Below are 23,521 nucleotides of genomic sequence, written 5' to 3' on the forward strand. Positions count from 1 at the left end.
TGGGACTAAAACGGAGCAAAATCTACTGTTCCCTCATGACGATCCACTTGTCCGGACCAATTTTCCCTTTTACACTCTAGTTTTTTCCTCCTCGCCCTATAATTGCCATAACTACCTACTATGAGGATACCTTTTAATTTTTCAATAACATTCTCCGAACCAAAAAAATAAAAATAAATTATATATATGTATATATAAAATTGGTGAAGTGAAATTTAAATAGTAAAAGATAATTTAGCAAATTTGGTGGTTTTCTTTCTTTCTTTTATACACCATTTACCTTACCCGGCCTGATTACAGCAATACCAGATTTACATAGTTTCCGTTATGTTTTACTAATTTAAAAAAAAAATCTGAACTTTTTAGAATTTTTTTAATTGCCATTTTTTTGACCCCTGTAGCTTTTTTTTTTTCTTCCTTAGCATACCAGGCTGTATGAGGGCTAATATATTGCGCCATAATCTGTTTTTTGTATCATTTTGGTATTGATCTGACTTTTTAATTTCTTTTTAACTTTTTTTTTTCTGGAAGATTAAAAAAATTGCAATTCTGTGGTTTGGTATATATTTTTTTTTATATTTACGTCATTTACCGTACGGGATACATAATGGTATATTTTAATGGTTTGTACAATTACGCACGCAGCAATAGTAAATATGTTTATTATGTTTACATGTTTTTATATGGGAAAAGGGGGCGATTTAAACTTTTGACATGGAAGGGGTTAATGTGTGTCTTTTAAACTTTTATTAAAACTTTTTTTTTTTTAATTATCATTAGATTGTTCATGCAGATCAATAGAGTTCTATTGAACTCCATTGATCTGTGTGCTCTGCAATCCATTGATAGAGCCTAGTCCAGCCAATCAATGACAGAGCCACAGACAACAGGGGAGCAGAGGTAAGCCCTTCGGCTACCTCTATAGTGGATCTCCCCTGCGGGGGGGGGGGGGGGCAATCCACCCCACTAGCCTACCAGGGAGCTTTGACAGCTGCAGCAATTAGCAGTGGCCACCGGCTACTCAGAACAGCTGGCGCTGCAGAGTACGGACTGCTGAGCGCCACCGCTAGGGATAAGGGCAGGAAAAATTCACCTGCCTGGCACCCGGAACTGCATGTTCCGGGCGTCGAGCGATATGAATTCCACATCCCTGATGTATATGTAGTGTTTTACCCTTCATAATGTGTTAGTGTAGTGTAGTGTTTTTAGGGTACATTCACACGGGCGGGGGCTTACAGCGAGTTTCCCGCTGGGAGTTTAAGCTGCAGCGGAAAATTAGCTGCATCTCAAACTTGCAGTGATAAACTCGCTGTAAACCCCCTCCCGTGTGAATGTACCCTGTACATTCACATGTGGGTGGGCAAGCCTTCAGCTGTTGCAAAACTACAACTATCAGCATGCCCATTGGCTGTCCGTGCATGCTGGGGGTTGTAGTTATGCAACAGCTGGAGGCATACTAACACTCCCAGCATGCCCTTTTTCTGTCCGTGCATGCTGGAGGATGTAGTTATTCAACAGCTGGAGGCACACGGGTTGCAATACACGGAGTTTGATACTTAACTCAGTGTTTCCCAACCAGTGTTCCTCCGGTTGTTGCAAAACTACAACTCCCAGCATGCCCAGACAGCCGAAGGAGATGTTGGGAATTGTAGTTATTCACAAAACTGGAGGAGAACAGTTTGCTGACCACTGTCAACTGTAGTCCTCCAGATGTTGCAAAACTTAAACTCCAAGCATGCCCAGACTGTCCAGGCATGCTGGGAGTTGTAGTTCTGCAACATCTGAAGGGCCAGATGTTACAGTACTACAACTCCCAGCATGCCTGGACTGTCTGGCATGCTGGGAGTTGTAGTTTGGCAACTTCTAGAAGGCAGCAGTGAAGATCACTTACCACTGATCTTCACTGCTCCACCGCTGCCTCCACATCCGCCTCCTTACTGCCACCAGTCCCTGGCCACAATCTTCCCCCCACTCTTCCCGGACATCCAGTGCCGGGCAGAGCGGGGATTTCAACTTTAATCCCCCTGCCCCAACTTCCGTTGGTCGGTCAGTCCTAACCGACCAATGGCAGGGGATAGGAGGAGGTGGCACCCCTGTCACCTCGCTCCTATCCTTTAGGATGATTGGGGCTGTCTCCGACAGCTCCGATCATCCCTATTTTCTGGGCTATTGGGTCATTAGAGACCGGAAATCGCCGATTTGAATCATTCAGCACTGGGGGCATTCTGAATGATTTATCTATTTGGTCCTTAAGTACAAGGGAGCCAGGGCGTACCTGTACGCCCTTAGTCCCCAACATGTTAAAGGGGTATTCCAGGATTTTTTTTTTTAGTTGACTAGGTTACAGGGGCTGTAAAGTTAGTGTAGTTCTTAATATAGTGTCTGTACCTGTGTGTGACTTTTTTTCACAATTCTTAGGTGATTTTCACCCCAATATTTATTTTTAACAGCATACAATATGACGGTTGTCTCAGATTTTTCCCAGGTTGCAATGCAGCCGAGACCTGACCCACTAGTCAGCTGATGACAGGTCGCCTGTCTGCTTCAATGGGTGGAGCGATCGCTTGGTAGGAGAGAGATCAATCTGCAAGTAATGCAACAGCTGTAGGCACCCTGATTGAAAACCACAGGTCTTTTGAATGAATGCAGCTCATTTATGTTTCAATGGGTGGGGTGGCTGATGTGTGGGAGGGAGGAAAATGGAATTATGGGATTTGTAGGCAAAATAAGAAAACAAACAGGAAATACCAGTTCACAAAAAGCTAGCCACTGTATTATGGTAATCTCACAATATAGCCATTTAGCCCCAAGACAAGGGCAGATCCTTCCTAAGCATGTCCATTACTGTCTGCCAGGTACGTACTAAAATCACCTTATGGTGGATAACCCCTTTAACAGCACAATCTGGCAGCCTGATAATGTTTAGTGTGCTACAATGACAAGTCTTGGCAGTGAAAGAGTGGAAGGGGAAGAGGATGGGAAGCATCACTTCATCCTGCAGGCTGCCAAACTGTGGAACAGAGGGAGACGGAGACTGACAGACAGGAGAGTGAAGTGAAAGCGTAGGAAAGCAGGGAGAAAGGTTTCTCTTCAGTGCTTGTGTCAGGCAAACTGACAGAGTGTAAGAGAGGAGCAGCACAGGAACAGAAAAACAAACTGAGCATGTGAGACTTAGACTTCTCAAGAACACTGTGGGACGTAACCAAGGACAACAACATTCCCTGTAGCCCATGTCCTTTCCTTGTTGTGAATAACTTTTGAAAAAAGCAATAGAAAAAAACTGAAGGTATTGGGTTGTCGCCTTTAAAACTGTCCCTACAACTTTTATCTTTTTCCGCATATGGAACTATATGGGGGCTAATCTTTTGCACAATGATCTGTAGTTTTTATTGGTACCATTTAATGTTTTCAAGAAACTTTTTGATCACTTTTTAATTTTTATCTAAAAATAGGAAATTCTGGCGCCATTCATCTTGTGCAATCATAAACATTGCAATATAAATAGTTCAGATAATTCTGCATGCAGCAATATCAAAAATATTTTTTTATAATTTATTTTATACTTTTTGTACATCCTTATGGGGGCAGCCATTTTGCCTGAGCTGTTTTTAACAGCATTTAGAGATATAGAAGGACATTTATCAAAACCTGTCCAGAGGAAAAGTTTCTGAGTTGCCCATAGCAACCAATCAGATTGCTTCCTTCATTTTTCAGAGTTCTTTTAAAAAATGAAAGAAGCAATCTGATTGGTTGCTATGGGCAACTGCACAACTCTTCCTCTACACTGGTTTTGATGAATCTCCCCCATAATTTACAGAAAGCCCCATGGACATAGTCAACAATAGATAGGAGCTTGTCCCCTTCATAAGAATGGGAAAGGTTTCTGAAAGTGCTTTGTGACCCTTACAGAGAATTTACTACAGGCTGAGCTCCTATTTTCTTCTCTATCTTAATTATGTCACCTTACACTTTAATGCTTTGAAGATCACTTTTTGCAGCCTCCTAATTTTCACAGACAAAACCAAAAGTCTCAGCAAAGATTTAGGCCTAGTGATGAAAATGAAAACAGCAAGATTTCAGTATTATTTTAAAATATAAATCGGAAAACTGGAAAATTTGAACAAAAAAATTCAAAAAATGTTTAATATAAAAACTTAATTTAAAAGGACTCTGTCAGATACAAAAACTTTTTATTTGTTGTACATCTTGGCAAAACATTAACCTTTCTAATATACTTCATAATCAAATGTTATTTCTTTTTTATAGAAATCATGGCTTATATAATCATGGCTTTGTCCGAGCTGAAGCACAGGCATAGACAAAATCCAGTAAGTGAGAGTGGGCTAGCACTTCTCTGCGCTCTCTCCTGTCCTATCAGATAGAGAAGTTCTAGCCCACCCTCACTTGGACTTTGTCCATGCCTGTGCTTCAGCTTGGACAAAGCCATGATTTTATAAGCCATGATTTCTATAAATGGGAAATAAAATTTTCTTATGAAGTATATTAGAAAGGTAAATTTTTTTCTAAGATGTACACCATATCAAAAGTTGTTGAATCTGACAGTGCCCATTTGAACAATAGGTCATTTTCTGATTACACATTTCCTTTAACCCCTTAACACACCAGGACGTACATTTACGTCCTGCACATGACCGCGCGCAACGGAGCGATGCTCGGGTCATGCGTGGCAGTTCAGACCCGCCAGTAATGGCCAACATCCGCGATCGCGCGGATATCTGCGGGAGTGAGGTCAGAATAATCCATGATTGGAGCTCCTGGAGCGCTGCCACGGCGATCCGATCATCTGTAGTGGCGGACGGAGGTCCCCACACCTGCCTCCGTCCGTCTCCTGGAGTCTTCTGCTCTGGTTTGAGATCAAGCAGACTAGGGCAGAAGATAGCCGATAACACTGATCAGTGCTATGCCCTATGCATAGCACTGAACAGTATTAGCAATCAAGTGATTGCTCTAAATAGTCCCCCATGGGGACTATTAAAGTGTAAAAATTAAAAGTGAAAAAGGTCAAAAAATTTGAAAAAAAATTGAAAAAAATTTGAAAAATCTCCTCCCCCCAATAAAAATGTAAATTGTCCCATTTTCCCCATTTTCCCACCAAAAAGTGTAAAACTAATTTTTTAATAAACATATTTGGTATCGCCGTGTGTGTAAATATGCAAATTATTAAAATATAATGTTAATTATGTTGTAAAAAAAATTGATAAAAAATGTATTAAAATTTTTACATATGCAAATGTGGTATAAAAAAAAGTACAGATCACTGATACAGATACGGAAAAATAAAAAAAAAGTTATAGGTCAGCAAAATAGAGAAATTTTAAATGCACTAATTTGCTTAAAAAGTTAGATTTTTTTTAAGCAGAACAATAGAAAAGTATGTAATCATGGGTATCATTTTAATCATATTGACCCACAGAATAAAGAAAACATGTAATTTTTACCGTAAATTGTACAGCGTGAAGACGAAACCTTAAAAAATTTGCAAAATTGCAATCTTCTTATCAATTTCCCTACAAAAATAGTATTTTTTTGGTTGCGCCATACATTTTATGGTAAAATGAGTGATTTTAGTACATACCTGGCAGGCAATAATGGACATGCTTAGGAAGGATCTGTGCTTGTTTTGGGGCTAAATGGCTACGTCATGAGATTACCATAACACTGTGGCTAGCTTTTTGTGAACTGGTATTTCCTGTTTGACTTTTCTTTTTTTGACTACAAATCCCACAATTGCATTTTTCTCCCTCCCACACATCAGCCATCCCACCCATTTAAACATAAATGAGCTGCATCCATCAAAAGACCTGTGGTTTTCAATCAGGGTGCCAACAGCATTAGTTGCAGTCAATCTCTCTCCCACCAAGCAATCCCTCAACCCACTGAAGCAGACAGGCTCCCGTTCATCAGCTGACTAGTGAGTCAGGTCTCGGCTACATTGCAAGCTGGGAAAAATCTGAGACAACAGTCATTTTGTATGCTGTTAAAAATAAATAGTGGGGTGAAAATCGCAGAAGAATTGTGAGAAAACTGTAACACACAGGTACAGACACTATTATGAACTACACTAACTTTACAGCTCCTGTAGCATATACAAATAAAAAAAAGTTCCTGGAATACCCCTTTAAGGCCCAATTAGGCTGAGTCCTTAAAGGGATACTCCGCCCCTAGACATCTTATCCCCTATTCAAAGGATAGGGGATAAGATGTCAGATCGCCGGGGTCCCGCTGTTGGGGACCCTCGGGATCGCCGCTGCGGCACCGCGCTATTATTACTGCACAGAGTGAGATTGCTCTGCACGTAATGACGGCCAATACAGGGGCCAGAGCATCGTGACGTCACGGCTCCACCTCTTGTGATGTCACGGCCCGCCCCCTCAATACAAGCCATAGACTTGCATTAAGGGGTCAAGCAGTGATGTCACGAGAGGCGGAGCCATGACGTCACGCTGCTCCGTCCCGTTTCGCCCCTCATTACGCTATGATAGCGCGGTGCCGCAGCGGCGATCCCGGGGGTCCCCAACAGCGGGACCCCGGCGATCTGACATCTTATCCCCTATCCTTTGGATAGGGGATAAGATGTCTAGGGGTGGAGTACCCCTTTAAGGGGTTAAAAGGAAATGTTCACATTCATTTTTTGAGCTAGATTTTTTTTTTTTTCCAGTATTTTTGCCCAAACCAGGAGAGGGCATAAAACACAGCGAAAGGTGCAAACCTTTCCTTTAAACTTTTTCTGTGTGTTGGTTCCAATCCTAAGTTTTCACACAAAATACTGACCAGGATGAGGCTCTTAAAACTAAGTGGTGATTTAGTTTAAAAAGCACATGACACACATTTAAACATACATGGCGATTTTCTAGTATACCATTAGCTTATAAACCTAGCGGTTGCTCCTTACGTCTTGGCTTTACAGCTGCATGTTGAAACTACGGATTTTCAGTTTTCTTATGCCTTATGATAAAACGCTTCTATTTCTGGAGACTGATGCTAATTAATTAATGTAACAACTTCATTAATTAGCCTCATAATGTGGAGTTTTTCTGACTGATGTCTATTCCCTCATCTCGTGCGTGACTTGCTGCTGTCAATAGGTATATTCATTTGCAGGAACTGAACATTTCCTGGATATTTCCTTTACAGACATAGCCAGCAATTTACAGGTAACAGCTGAAAATCACTGCATTATCTTCTGGTTTAAATCTGCAATGCTCACATCTGCCCAGCATACACTTGGTTACAGAAATAATTAACGTATCCCATATCCTTTTAACGGAGGAGGTTTGTACCAACACCTGGTTTATTTAAAATATTTTGAATTCTAAGGTTATAAGTATCTGGACACAAAAACTAAAAATCCGGTCTTTAGAAAATCTTATTATTAGGTAAATACAACCCATGAACTACACATGGCAAATTTTACTGTGTCATTATTTAACAAACTCTTGACCAAACTGCAGAAACTGTGTGTAAAAAGCTGTTTCCATAGGAATGAAGAGGATAAGTTGAAACCACATGCTGCTAACCATTTGCACTCAATTGACAAGTGTGACCACCTCCATAAGTCTGCTCTTACACATAGCACTATTGGTCGCAGCTAGCAATGTGATCATTGAAGGCTGGCCCTTGAATTACCACTAAGTGGTTTGTCCAGATGCAGCCCATAATTTTTGTTATTTATTTTTTTTTTTTTACATTTTGTTATGTTGCGGCCTTGTGCTAAAATAATGTAAAAAATATATATAAAAAATAAAAGAAAATAAGTTTTTTTAATTTTCCATGAAGAGAATGAGAAAACTGAAGTTTTGAACGTTTCTTTTTTAAAAGGGAAAGCTAAAAATTTGCATGGACATAAGCATTTAGACCCTTTGCTATGACACTAGAAATTTAGCTCTGGAGGCATCCCATTAATCTTGACCATCTTTAAGATGTTTCTACACCTTGATTGGCATCACCTATAAGTTCTATACAAGGTTTCAAGGTTGACAATGCATGCGGAGAGTGTGAGCACCAGGACCGCATTGGAATGCACCGTCTCATAGACAGAAATGCATTCCGTGTAGAGTCAACAGGAAGAATGAACAGATGCGTTCTTTCTGTGGATACGAAAATCTGAATTTTCGTCCTGGAAACATCTGGCATGGAAGTTCCGCCATGAGCCTAGCGCAGCAGAATCCTGTTGAATCAATTCCAATACAGAATTCCTCAGGGAAATTCCAACATGTGAACATAGCTTAAGGCTAGGTCCACACTACAGAATTTCCATCCGTAATTCCACTAGGAATTTTGGTCAGAATTTCCAGTACAGCAGAATCCCGTTGTTGCCAATGGGATTCTGCTGCACAGAGAACACTACAGGATTTGAGCGGCGGATATTTATCAGCTGAAATTTAGTCGCTTAAAGAATGAGCTAACTTATTCTTTAGGCAGCATATGCACCAAATACAATGTAGTCTATGGCACAGCAATGTCTATCCTTCAATTCCCTGGTTGAACTTGATGGACGTATGTCTTTTTTCAACCGTACTAACTATGTAACTATGTGTGGTCCTAGTGCAGACAGATTTAGGGTGCACTTGGAATCTACAGACAGAAATTTTCCACCTGGAGCTTTCTAAGTGTGAACCTAGCCTTAGGGTAAGTTCACATGGGAGGATTTATTTGCGGGGTTTCCCGCTGCATATTTGAAAAGGGGCAGGCTCTTCTCGGCTGTCCGCAGCAGATTTTCCGTAGCAGAATTTCTGCGTAAATGGAAAATCTACTGTGGACAGCCAAGAAGAGCCAGCCCCTTTCAAATACGCAGCGGGAAACCCGCAAATAAACTCGCCTGTGTGAACGTACCCTTAGGCTAGATTCACGCTGCAGAATTTCTTAACCGAATTTCCTCTACATCTCCATGCAAAAATCATGGCACTAGGGAGGTCCCGATACCATTTTTTTTAAGACAGAGTACGAGTACCGATACTTTAATTCTAGTACTCGCCGATACCAATTAAGAGTACCTTTATTTTAAAGGGAATCTGACACAAGGGTTTCTGGCGATGTGTACCGTGCTGATATGTGGTGAGAGCAATGGAGGCGGCTGCTGTAGTATGAATTAAGATTTATCTCTTCTCCATTGGACAGAACAGGGGATTTACATTGGCGGCGAGACCGGTGTCTCTGGAGCGATTGCACTGATGTTCACATGGTGAGCAGAGGTAGAAACCGGGTCACCTGCACTATCTACCTATAAATTAAAGTTAGTGCAGGTGACTCTGCTGTAAGATTGTCTTTAATAGTAGGTAGTATCCCCTTGTAGGTAGTATACATAGTTGCAGACACTAGCAGCAGCCCCCCTGCAGACAGTAGTAGCAGCCCCCATGTAGACAGCAGCCCCCCCCCCCCCCAGTAGACAGCAGCCACCATGGTAGTTGCTCACCTGCGGCTGTGCTCTGTTGGGTGTTGTCACTCCGCTGCTCCATGCCATGGCGTCCTATGGAGGAGCATGTGACATACACGTCACTCTGCTTCTTCCATAGCGTTACACTGGGTGCCGTGGAGGAGGTGGAGTTACATGTGTGTCACATGCTCCTCCATGGGACGCCATGATGCAGACAGGAGAACGGGGGAGCGGGGCATTTTATGGGCCACTCTGCAGCAGGTATCGGCCTTGGTTTTGGGGACATTAAACCAGATTCCAAGAAGAATTTTCATGTAAAAATTCTGCCTGGAATCCTTGAGGAATCAAATCCAAATTGATGTCAATGGAAGGTCCTGACCAAGAGTGTCAATTCTTGAAGCAGAAAATACTCTATGTCAGGACCTTTCATAGACATCAATGGGGCTTTGATTCCAAGTAGAATTTCCACATGGGAGCCGTTCAATGTTTTTTTGCGGTTTTAGCTCAGAAATGCATTGCTGTCTATGAAAGCACCACATTTCTAAGTGGTCCTAGTGCCAACGAAACAAACAAATGTGAATTCCACCAATTGATTCAAGATTGAACCTTTTTTGCCTTAAAGTGCATCTGTCACCTAAAAAAGGCTTTTGAAGCCGTACACACAGTGCAACAGGGCTTCATAAGCCTACTATAGCCATAAGTGTGCTAACAATTTAGGCTCCTTTATATCCATGAAAAAAAGTCAAAGAGTTAAATATATTTGTCCAAACACAATTGTTGATGCAAAACAAATATGTGAAATTACATTATTTATAGCATAACAGAGTAATACTAAACACTGTCTAAGATAAGGGGGCACTGCCACAGTGCCACTGTAAAGAAAAAAACACCCTGAACATGTTCTAGCTGTAAAAGGAGAAGAAAAAATGGGGAGGGGGGGGGGAATAAATAAACAGTTTCCAACACAAATATAGTGATTGTTTTAGGGAGTTCATTTTAGGTTCATTGCTTACAAAAGGCATAAAATAAGAGTTTTTGTGCATCTTGGAAAAAATAGTCTGCAACACTTTAGTTTTGTTTTTATTTCTGCTTCTCAACATCCATGCCATGTGTAGGACAAACAGTATATATAATAAAACTGCACACAAGTACAGAAATTCCACACTAAGCCAACAAAAACACCTGCATTTTTTATTCTTGCCTTATACAATGTAATACAATGTAATTTGTTAATTTGTCTTTTCTACTGCGTAGACTGAACATGCAAAAAGAATAAAACACAAAAGCCAAGAGGACCATTGTGGGGCATAAGGCAAATGCTATCTTTCATTTGCCAACACCAAACTGGCTATGTTTGCATTAATCTTATGGCAACAAAGTGTTTACTTATTTTTTACAAGAAAGTAATCTTTTGAGTACATGAAATGTAGAACTGTTAGCCAACTGGGCTCCCAAAAATGGGCATCAGTATGGTTGCCTTTACTAACATTGGAAAAGACTGATAAAAATAAATAATTCATTAGATATGTAGATCATGTAATCATTCTTTGCCTCTCTACAATGAGCATATGGTTTCCATGCATCTTCGATGTGCTCTATTAAAGCTCTGTACAACATACAGCCCTTATAAAACCATTAGCACATAGCTTTATTACGTATTTACACTGTACTGTCTTTTTCTGCACACTTTGGGAAAGATATTGGCTTTTAATCAATAGGATAATTGCTATACTAGGTCTTAGATTATAAAAATAAGATCCATTCATATTTATTTGCATGATGTGCTTTTGTATTCGCGAGACACCCTTAAAACTAATGCAAAACATACACAACATGACAGGTCTTACAAGTATGAATGCAAGTGTCACAAGAAAGCATATCAACTATCACTATCAATGCCTAGAAGTTTAGTTTAATATGATAAGAATAATATGTTGCACAGAATATTATTTGGACACTTAATTAACCCCTTAAGGACACAGCCCATTTTGGCCTTTTACTTAAAGGAGTACTCCGCCCCTAGACATCTTATTTCCTATTCAAAGGTTAGGGGATAATATGTCTGACTGTGGGGGTCCCACTGATGGGACCCCTGCGATCTCTGTGCAGCACCTAGGGTTCATTTAAAAAGCTCGGTGCGGTTGGCGAGGGTCGTGACGTCACGGCCATGCCACTCATGACATCACGTTATGCCCTTCAATTCCTGCAAGAGGAAGGCATTGATGCTATGGACTGGCCCGCCCGTTCCCCAGACCTGGATCTGATTGAGCACATCTGGGACATCAAGTCTCGCTCCATCCATCAACGCCACGTTGAACCACAGACTGTCCTGGAGTTGGACGGATGCTTTAGTCGAGGTCTGGGAGGACATTCCTCAGGAGCGCATCCAGCACATCATCAGGAACATGCCCAGGCATTGTAAGGAGGTCATACGGGCACGTGGAGGCCACACACACTACTGAGACTCATTTTGACTTGTTTTAAGGACATTACATCAAAGTTGGATCAGCCTGTAGTGTGGTTTTTCATTTAGATTTTGAGTGTGACTCCATATCCAGACCTCCATGGGTTGATAAATTTGATTTCCATTGATAATTTTTGTGTGATTTTGTTGCCAGCACATTCAACTATGTAAAGATGAAAGTATTTCATACGATTAGTTCATTCATTGAGATCTAGGATGTGTTATCTTAGTGTTCCCTTTATTTTTTTGAGCAGTGTATATTTTTAAATATTTCAAGGGGCACTGTGTTTTAAGTTTCAGAGCTATGGTGTATATTAGGCAAATAGGTAATTCCTCAGCTCACCTCTCCAGCCGGAGACCTGATGCACTGCACTGTGTGAACCAATGTAAGAAAGCAGGAGTCCAGCGCAATAAAAAATATGGGTCTGTAGGTGCAAAATTGAAAGCATTATTTTTAGAAGGGGAGGAGGAAAAAAAGAAAGTGCAAAAATGAAAAGGGGTATTCTGCCCCTAGACATCTTATCCCCTATCCAAAGGACAGGGGATAAGATGTCTGATCTGCTGGGAAACCCGCGATCTTTCCTGCAGCACCACAGTCATCCGATGCACTGAGCAAACTTCGCTCGTGCCTGATGACTAGCGATGCAGTGCTGACGGTACGCCCTCCCTCTCAATGCAAGTCTATGGGAGGTGATGTGATGGCCGCCACGCCTCCTCCCATAGACTTGCATTGAGGGGGTGTGACTTCAGGAGGGGGCGTGGCCATGACATAACGAGCTTCTGGTGCCGCAGGTAAATCACGAGCCTCTGGATGCTGCAGGGAAATTGCGGGGGTATCAGCAACGGGACCCCCGTGGTCAGACATCTTGCCCCCTATCCTTTGGATAGGGGATAAGATGTCTAGGGGGGAGAATACCCCTTTTAATTTTTGCACTTTCGCTTTTTCCTCCTACCCTTCTAAAAATAATGCTTTCAATTTTGCACCTACAGACCCATATCAGGGCTTGTTTATTGAGTCACCAATATTTTGTAATGAAATCACTTATTTTATAACAATCTGTGGCAAAACAAACAAAAACTTATATGTGGGGTGAAATTAGGGGGAGGAAAAAACACAATTTTGTAACTTTTTGGGGCTTTCGTTTCTACGCAGTGCACTTTTCGTTAAAAATGACACCTTATTTTTATTCTGTAGGTCCATATGATTACACGGATACCCAATTTATTTCAATTTTACTACTTTAAAAAAATTATAACTACATGCACCAAAATTAGTATGTTTAAAATTTGACCCCTGCAACTTTTTCTATTTTTCTGCATACGGGGCTATATGAGGGCTCATTTTTGCTATTTTTTTTACGTGTGCGCCATCGACCACGTGGCTTAGCTAACCATATATTTTAATAGTCCGGACATTTATGCATAAGGCGGTACCATATATGATTATTTTTATTACATTATTTTATGTAAAAGAAGGGGTGGGGAATTCAAACTTTTATTAGGAAGGGGTTAATTCACTTTTATTAACTTTTTTTTTAAGTCCCCATAAGGGGCTATACCATGCAATCTTTTGATTGTGTATACTGCTCAATGCTGAGCTTTGGCTCAGCATTGATCAGTATTATTGGTGCTCTGCTGCTCCAGCCTGCCAGACAGTAATGGACATGCTTAGGAAGGATCTGTGCTTGTCCTAAGTCCTAAATGTCTAAGTCCTAAATGGCTGTGTTATGAGTCCACCATTATGCTGCAGCTTTCTTTTTGTGAAATGGTTATTTCCTGTTGGAGTTTCTTCCCTCCAACTACAAGTCCTAGGATTCTTTGTTTGTAAATGTGAGTTCACTTTCCTCCCACCCACACATTAGCCAACCCACCCATTGCAGCACACCTGAGCTATGCATGCTATTTATGAAACTACAATTTCCTGCAGTCCTGAGGACAATGGTCTCTTTCCCACCTACCCATTGAGGCAGACCGGCCCCCTTTCAATGAAACCTGAGAAAACGACACTCATTTTGTATGCTGTTAAAAATGAAAATCGAAGCAAAGATCACATAAGACTTCAGAGACCATCAATCAAACACAGGTACAGACATTGTATTATGAACTACCCTAATTTTACAGCCTCTGTAAAAAAACATTTCCTGGAATATCCCTTTAATAAGATGTATACCGTACTTTAAATTAAATTTGAAGCATTGTAATATTTTTTGGAGGTCCCTCTACAGAGCACACACTTTCCCACAATCCACCTTTCTTTCATGTGCAGTGGAAACCAACTAGCATTACCTTCAGGAGACTGCAATTGAACTGAAAATGTTTGGCCCTCGTTTGTTGGCCCTCAGCAGGTCATAACCAATGGAAACAGTTATCAAAACAATGCAGGCCCCTGGGGGATTAGTAAGTCTATATTTCTAAGGAAGGATATTGTCAGAAATGCTTGTACATTTAAAATATTTTTCTTAATTGTACAACCCCTTTTCTGTCCCAGTTTTGAAACCACAAAAAAAATATTAGTTGTGTGTGTCTGTGGGTCTCTTCCTATGTCAGATAATCAGTGCTCTTCATGGTTGAACAGTTTGTCAGTACTACAATTCCCAGAATGCATTGCTTTCCCTCGGCTCTTCATCCCAGCCCTCCCATTCTGCCTACTCTGCTGCAGAACCTTGCTCTACAAAAGTTGCTGCACTCATTCCCTCACTTATGCCCTCACATTTATAAGAAATGTGCCCAAAGTGATGAACATTTACAGCCACTGGCAAAAATGGTGGAATTCCCACACTTGAGTATGATCAGCCAGGAGTTTCACTTCTCAACATATACAAAACCATAGTAATGACACAAAACAACGTTAAATAGCTGAACCTCTTTCAAAATGACTAAAGTCTTTTAATTAAAGGGGTTTCCTGGTGTTTTGTCTTTTTTAATATCTTGGTATGGCCACAAATATATGGCCACATGGTATGGCCACAAATATCTTGGTATGCTCCTGTGCAGTGCCTTTCTGTAAACATGCCATGAGTTGTATCATCACCATACACAATGATGTATAATACTTTCAACTTCTACAACCTGGGCTGTAGAAGAGGAGATATTTTCTTGCAATATGAAAGGAACAAAGGGTGTATGCGCGCATTGTGTTATGACAGCAACATGTAAATGTTTGCTGATCATTCACATTATTACAAAGCACTGTGGTCTTTACTGGCTACATGTATATTTTGGGTTTACATGCAAGTCCCTCATCAAGCATCCCCCATTAGGGTGCTTTCACACCACGTTTTCAGCTTACGGCTGCCGGATCCGGCTGGGGTATGGGGGCACACGGTTTTCCCTCCCCCTAGCCGGATCCGGCAGCCATAAGCTGAAAATGTGGTGTGAAAGCACCCTTAGTAAAGTAATCTGATAAGTCTTTAAATAAGCAGACCAGTGGATTCTGGAGAACAGGAAGGCAAATTTGTTAAAGTAGGCCCTATCAAGTAATTAAGCAACACAAATTAGAATAAATCAATGAGAATCACAGGAAAGGACAGAAAATGGAATCTTAATTGAGAGGCATGTTGTCTAAAATCAATAAATACATGGTGAAGAGTTCTGTACAAAGACACCATGATAGGGACTGTGTGTAAATTCAGATGAAGGATCACAAATATGGGTTAACAAACACAGCAACAAGATCTGTCCTTTATGTGCTCACTGTAACGGGTTTTAAAGCGCCCTAAAGCTGGTGCACAGGCCTGGAGCTCATTGCTCTGGTAGCACAGAAGGTTTCAGTCTGCAGTTTCAGAGCAATGAAGCACGTATAACTTAATATTTATTCACTGCAATGGCTACAATGGCCCGAGGAGATTAAATATAATTAGATCTGTTGTAGCTGTAAGCAAAGGGTTAACATTCTCTATAAATCAGCTAGGAAAAAACCCCACTAACACAGATATCGATGCATATATGTACAAAGACACTGCCATTCTACATTTCCATGCAGGCCACCCGTGGCTGCACAAAAATTAACATACTGGGCTGAGAGACAATCAGGGGCTATTAATTTAACACCAAGCACACCTAATCTTGGGTTAGCAATGTATTACCTTGTGTCTGTCAGGCTAATGCGCCTCATGGGGTGCACCCACTCCTCTGCTGCAGGCTTCCCCGTCATCACTTGTCATTCTTGCCTTTGCTGTCCATCAGGCGTGAGGAGCATAATGAACTATGCATACCACTGAGGATGCAAGAACCATGTTCAAAAACAGAGATAGAGCAGGAAGGACGGGGAAAAAAAATTGATTCTCTTTTCTCATCTCCTGAAAACCATAGAGCTAAGTTGCCATGGAGAAAAGAGATGAGGCTGAAGAAGATGCGGGGATATGGCAGAGTTACACAGCAACCATCAGACATATCCTGTACCGTGATGCAAATGTAGAGCTTGTGGACACAGTGACTAATAGCAGATGGACGCAGATGAATGCTGCTTCTTAACCGCTCTGCTGAACAGGAGAGGCCGTGAAAACATTGCACCAAAAAAGGAACACCTTCTTCACAGCAATAGCAGTGAAATATGCAATACAGCATGCTAGTACACACAAAGACACTCTACATGCAAAAAATTGCCAACAAGAAACGGAGATGCTAATGAGTAAGACTACTGAAAGAGCATTGCCCCTATGTGCAAGCTTAGATCTGATCTACATGTATGTACATATGAATACTTCATCATAATAATTCTTTATGTCTTAGTATGTACAGTACAATTGTTCATCAATAAAATGTGTCATATCAATGCATGCTATATTCATATTAAAATAGACACCCCATGAAGCCCTTAAAAGAACAAATAAACATTACATTTTAGCTCCAGAAAAATAACTGGGTTCATAAATATTAACATACATTTATTAATATATTTCATACATTATTTTATATTCTTAAAGGGGTGCTCTGCTGCTCAGTGTTTGGACCAAACTGTTCCGAACGCTGGAGCCAGCACTGGGAGCTCGTGACGTCATGAGGGGGCTGGACTTTGACATCACCAGCTCCTGGCGCCGGCTCCAGCTTTCGGAACAGTTTGTTCCAAACACTGAGCAGGGGAGTACCCCTTTAAATAGAAAAAATGCCATTATGCAACAATTTGGCAACAAAATACTTTGAAAGCACTTAGAAGAATACAAAATGAGAAGGTACCAGACCCCAAAGGTTGGGGCCTATGTTTGTTAGTGGGATCTATTTTTCACATACGTTAGCAATATAAGAAAACTGATAAACTCATCTGGGCACCGGTGTTGAAGACGACGATATCAGAATTCCTAGGATATATGCTCACGTCAGACCCTGCCATGGTCCTCCTAAATATACAGTTCGACCATCCCATTGACACACGGGTGTTTTAACAATAGCAGCGAAATAGAAAACTTTAAAAGTATTAACAATGTGTTTCATTAGGAATACATATTAGATTCCAACAGAGGCCTAAGAACATCTTTTCTTGCCAAATTGGCGAATTGGCTCCAATAATATAAAAGCAAAGAGGACAAGTCCTCTTTCCTTGTGCCTCTGTTGATATTATGGACTAGTGATTTTAAACCTGTTTTTTTTTATATATTCAGGTTTTTTTGACATCCCTCCCTTTGTCTTATATATATACCCCCTAGGCCTTGCCTTTGTGCATTCTTGTTTGTCCAGTCCCATTTTGATGGCACTATTTGCTAAGAACAAAGGGGGAATTCATCAAAACTGGCAAAAAATACACGGTCTCATGATGCACGTAATATAATAGTACACTAGCTAAGTTGAGCATGGTCATGTCCCCTTCAGCTAAGTCCAGCCCACTTAAAGAAATGGATAGTGCAGCATAGAAGGGTAAAGCGTCATATTTCATTTATTACACAAAACTTGTTTTAACAATTTGCAACATTTGTACACAGAATATTGGCATACAAAAGTGATTCATTTCCTCCCCCGCTTAGTTTTATTAATGGAAATGGAAATAAGCGCTCCATAGAACAGTATTGTTTGGACCCAAAGTGTGAGTTTAGTATATAAATTGGTTGCTCACCCTGGGTGGTTGTGTAAGCACATACACAACAATGGAAAAGGTATATAAGGTAGGTCGTCTGCTGCCCTCCGGAGCATATGCGGCAATTGGATGTTTGGCTTCAAGGGAACCCTGTTCATGTCGCTCATCGACCGGACAGGTAGATAGACTAAAACAGGTTTATTGACCAGAATGCAACCCGTTTCGCTGCGCATGCGCAGCGAAAAGCGTTGCATTCTGGTCAATAAACCTGTTTTAGTCTACCTGTCTGGTCGATCAGCGCCGTAAGCCGGGTTCCCTTGAAGCCAAACATCCAATTAGTTTTATTTATTTTATTTATTATGTCACTTTACTTATACATACTTTATTATGTCACTTTACTTATACCTACTGTCATAGCCACCTGATATCAAACATTGACCCCTAAAGAAGCCAGTGATGTGAAATATGCATCGGGGCTGAGATGGAGGCACATGATATACTGTTTATGTATAGCAGTCTACATTGATATATGTACTTTGAGTGATTTTTATGTATTGTCATGCACCTATGCTAAATAATTGTTGTCTGGGACTATGATCTCTTTCCTCTACTTAAATATATATATCCTTTACTGATAGTATGGTGTTTAAAATAAAGTTTAATATTGGATGTACTAGGTATCAATGTTTTTGTGCATTGGTGATTGTCTTTGTATGAGTATATCAAATATTGATATTAGACACAGGAAGTTCCAGCTGGAAAGTCTATTAACATACAAATTGAATAAAACTGTAAAGGTTACCACTAAAAGCCTCCAACAGAATTCCGGAGAGGAATCAAATAGAGACAAATCACAGCTGGAGAACCCTCATGCGAACAACAAGATCAGGGCAAATCTATGGCTCAAAATGTGAAGCAAATCTAGACTGCCCTTCATTTATACTTTACCGGTAGGCAGCAAACACTCTAATGGAGGCCATTCACTTTATTATAGCTGTCGGACAAACAATCACTCAGTTGACCGCTATTCCTCCCTCCCGCTCTCCCCTAAAACATGTAAACTTGGATGTGTTCTCTTAGGGGAGAAAGGAAGAAACTACTTCCAGGTACCTCTGGCACAAAATTATTTGCCGCAAAAACAAAAAGATCAAACATCTGCTGTTTGGATACCACCCATACACATTTAATATCAGCCGGTCCTAATGAAATTGGCAGGTTTAGATGATGTCCATCTAATGTGTATGGGCACTATAATCATGGTAGCAATAAGTTCCCCTTAAATTTATCATAGAAACATCAATTTTTTGCATCACAAAAGTAACAGTACATATTCTATTATGCACTAAAGAAACAATATGGGGACCAAAGACCAGATAGATTCCTGAGGTCCCAGCTCTAATGACTCAATGAGCAGTTGGCTGTCCTAGGCGGATTTAAGGCTACATTCACATCACGATTTTGCCATACTGATTTGAATAATAAATTTTTTTTAACGTATGCCTCAAAAACTGTCAAAATTTGTTTTTTCTTTTATAAGGGACACAAAACCCTTTGTAAACAAAAATACAGGACAGAACAGGATAAAAAACAATGGTAGACTACAGTTTTGTGCACAGGAAAAAAAATGCAGAAAAACTTATCAGTAGAAAAACTTACACAATCTGATACATCTTTTTGTGTAAGTTTTTATATGGGTGGTCATTGGGCAAGCAATATGTTTGTATACAGTTTTCAAATCCAAAAACTGATTCAAAACAGTATGGCAAAATTGTGATGTAAATGCACCCTAGAGTTGCCCTGCCCGATGCTCCCTGTCCTTAGTTCTGAAAATCCCTATTGGAAGGCCTGTAGGACAAAAATAGCTAGATATTGGCACAAAAAGAACAAGAGGAGTAGCACAACTAATAAATGTCCCAATGTAGTAAGAGGTGCACGCTGAGAAAAGACCTTGGTGAGGGGTCCTTGCTTGTAGTACAAAATCCAGAATTCAGCAGCATACAAAAATAGTGAAAAACAAATGGATGTTTATTGCATCACCAGCAAAATAGGAGCAACGTTTCCGCGGCCTCCCGCTGCCGTTCTCAAGCTCAAGATATTGGCACAGCTACCTTTTACAACATGTGATAACAGTTCCTTGTTAGTTATTAATAAAATTTGTTCACTGTGTAATAATATGTTAACTGTTAGTTAAAGAGCAAAAAATCCTATTTAAATGGTATGTGCATGTCTCTCCATATTGCAGTCATTGTGGTGAGGCCCTGTAATTTATTATTTATTTGTTATTTATTTTTATTTATTTCCACTTTAGCCCTTTAACCCCTTAATGACTCTGGGTTTTTCGTTTTTTGCACTTTCGTTTTTTTCCTCCTTACCTTTTAAAAATCATAACCCTTTCAATTTTGCGCCTAAAATTCCATATTATGGCTTATGTTTTGCACCACCAATTCTACTTTTTAATCATTTTACCAAAAATTCCATGGCAAAACTGGAAAAAAATTCATTGTGCGACAAAATTGAAGAAACAAATGCCATTTGTACGTTTTGGGGGCTTCCATTTCTATGCAGTGCATTTTTCGGTAAAAATTACATATTTTCTTTATCCTGTAGAGCCATATGATTAAAATGTTACCCTACTTAATATAGGTTTGATTTTGTCTTACTTAGGGGGGTGATTATTATTTTTTAATAGGGAAGGGGTTAAATGATTCATGTTCTAGCTTATCTGGACATCGCAATTTCACCGCGATGGTCCCGATCAGCGTGACTGAGCTGCAGGGAGTGTATTTTTGTTACTTTAGATGCAGCGATCATATCTGTAAATTACTTCTTTTAAAAAATCTTAATCCTTCCAGTACTTATCAGCTGCTGTTATGATCCACAGGAAGTTATTTTCTTTTTGAATTTCCTTTCTGCCTGACTACAGTGCTCTCTGCTGACACCTCTGTCCATTTTAGGAACTGTCGCAGGATAGGTTTTCTATGGGTATTTGCGCCAACTCTGGACAGTTCCTAAAATGGACAGAGGTGTCAGCAGAGAGCACTGTGGTCAGGCAGAAAGGAAATTCAAAAAGAAAATATCTTCCTGTGGATCATACAGCAGCTGATAAGTACTGGAAGGATTATGATTTTCCAATTGAAGTAATTTACAAATCTGTTTAACTTTCTGGCACCAGTTGATTTAAAAAAAATAATAATAATTTCCAGAGGAGTACCCATTTAAAAGGACCAGGCCAATTTTATTTTAGCATTTTCATTTTTTCCTCCCCACCTTCTAAAATCCATAACTCTTATATTTCCATCTACAGACCCAAATAAGAGCTTGTTTTTTGAGAGATCAATTGTACTTTGTAATGACACCACTCATTTTACCATAAAATGTACGGCGAACGCAAAAAAAATATTTTTTAGGGATGAAATTTAAATGAAAAACCACAATTTTCCAAATTTGGGAGGGTTTTATTTTTACACTGCATTTTAAGGTAAAAATAAAATGTGTTCTTTTTTCTATGGGTCAGTACCATTAAAATGATACCAAAGATTACATACTTTTCTATTATTGTACCACTTAAAAAAAATTTCAAACTTTTTGTACAAAATCAGTATGGTTAAAATAGCCCTATTTTGACCACCTGTAACAATAATTTTTCCGCATATGGGGCGGTATGAGGGCTCATTTTTTTCGTCGTGATTTTTACTTTTTATCAATATCACATGTTTGCATATGAAACTTTTTATTTGTTTTTTTGGGAATAAAATTTGACAAAAAAGCAGCAATTTTGGGCTTTCATTTTTTACGTTTACACCGTTCACCGTACAGGATCATTAACCCCTTAAGGACAGGCCCATTTTGGCCTTAAGGACCAAGCCAATTTTATTTTTTATTTTTCCTCATGGCCTTCTAAAAATTATAAATCTTATATTTCTTATATTTCCATTCACAGACCCATATGAGGGCTTGTTTTTTGCATGACCAATTTTACTTTGTAATGACATCACTTATTTTACCATAAAATGTACAGCGCAAGTCAAAAAATATTATTTATGTCAGAAAATTGAAAAGAAGACCGCAAACGGATGGAGGCAGGTGAGGAGACCTCCATCCACCATTATGGATGATCGGATCCCCGCGACAGCGCTGCGGGCAATCCGATCATCCATTTAAAGTACCGCACTGCCGTAGATGCCGTGATCTGTATTGATCACAGCATCTGATGGGTTAACGGCGGACATCCGCACGATCGCTGATATCTCCCATTACCAACAGGCTGCTGATAGCAGCCGGGACATGCCGCGAGCACCGGTCCAGTACTCGCGGTCATGGCGGAGCGTAAACGTACGTCATGGTGCATTAAAGGGGTACTCCGGTGAAAAACTTCTTTTTTTTTTATATCAACTGGTGCCAGAAAGTTAAACAGATTTGTAAATTGCTTCTATTAAAAAATCTTAATCCTTCCTGTACTTATTAGCTGCTTTCTTTTTGAAACACAGAGCAGACTGCTGACATCATGAGCACAGTGCTCTCTGCTGACATCTCTGTCCATTTTAGGAACTGTCCAGAGCAGCATATGTTTGCTATGGGGATTTCCTTTTACTAGTATATAGTTATAATACAAGCGCAATGTATGGGATCTATTGTAGGGGAGCTGCCTTGCAAAATATAGGGTCCTGTATACCTATATAATAAGTGGTCTAACCCACCTGTATAAATAATTAAAATAATTAATGATAAAATAAATAAGTACAGGAAGGATTAAGATTTTTTAATAGAAGTAATTTACAAATCTGTTTAACTTTCTGGCAGCAGTTGATTAAAAAAAAAAAAAAAAAAAAAAAAGTTTTTCACCGGAGTACCCCTGTACCACAGCACCATGACGTACATTTATGCCAATTGTTGTTAAGGGGTTAACATTATTATTTATGTTTGGACATTTACGCACGCAGCGATAGCAAATATGTTTGTTAACTTTTATTTTTTTATTTTAGCTTTTTGGGGCTAAAATGGGAAAAGGGACAATTCTCATTTTTATTGGGGGAGGGGATTTTTCTAATTATTTTACTTTTTATTTCTACATTTTTTTACTTTTTTTTTTTTTTTTTAAAGATAGGGGACTATCACTTGATTGCTAATACTGTTCAGTGCTATGCATAGGACATAGCACTGATCAGTATTATCGGTGATCTTCTGCTCTGGTCTGCTCGATCTCAGACCAGAGCAGTAGACCTCAGGAGACGGCTGGAGGCAGGTGAGGGGACCTATGGCCGCAATTTTCGATGATCGGATCCCTGCGTCAGCGCCGTGGGTGATCCGATCATCTATTTAACCCCTTAAGGACCCATGACGTATGCATATGTCATCACACCCTGGGTCTTAAGGACCCATGACTTATGCATACGTCAAGGTCTTTTCCTGGTCTCCGCCGCTCACCCGGCGGAGATCGGAAGCAGATCCCTGCTGAAATCCTTCAGCAGGGATCCAGGGCAAATGCCGAGGGGGGCCATGTAGGCCCCCCCATGTCGGCGATCGCCGCAAATCGCAAGGGAAATCGCCCTTGCGATCTGCGACGATACCGGGCTGATCGGGTCTCATGGACTCGACCGCCCAGTAATTTTGCATGATCCCGGCTGTCACAGACAGCCAAGACCAGGCTAAAGTATAG

The 23,521-nt window shown here is 40.2% G+C and overlaps 1 protein-coding gene across 9 annotated transcripts in view; it reads right to left on the reverse strand.

Moving 5' to 3' along the window:
• PITPNM2 (phosphatidylinositol transfer protein membrane associated 2) overlaps positions 1-23,521 on the reverse strand; it is a 431,574-nt gene that overhangs the window by 292,611 nt on the left and 115,442 nt on the right. The window contains exon 1 of one of the 9 annotated variants that reach the window (XM_056535605.1): positions 15,944-16,400. The exons of 7 other annotated variants lie outside the window; for them this stretch is intronic. The gene's annotated coding sequence lies outside the window, so the exon portion shown is untranslated. Of the gene's footprint in view, positions 1-3,967; positions 3,989-15,943; positions 16,401-23,521 lie in introns of those variants that run through there. One more of the 9 variants, XM_056535597.1, reaches the window with a different exon arrangement.

The sequence above is a fragment of the Hyla sarda genome, chromosome 1, assembly GCF_029499605.1.
Source record: "Hyla sarda isolate aHylSar1 chromosome 1, aHylSar1.hap1, whole genome shotgun sequence".
Classification (NCBI taxonomy): domain Eukaryota; kingdom Metazoa; phylum Chordata; class Amphibia; order Anura; family Hylidae; genus Hyla; species Hyla sarda.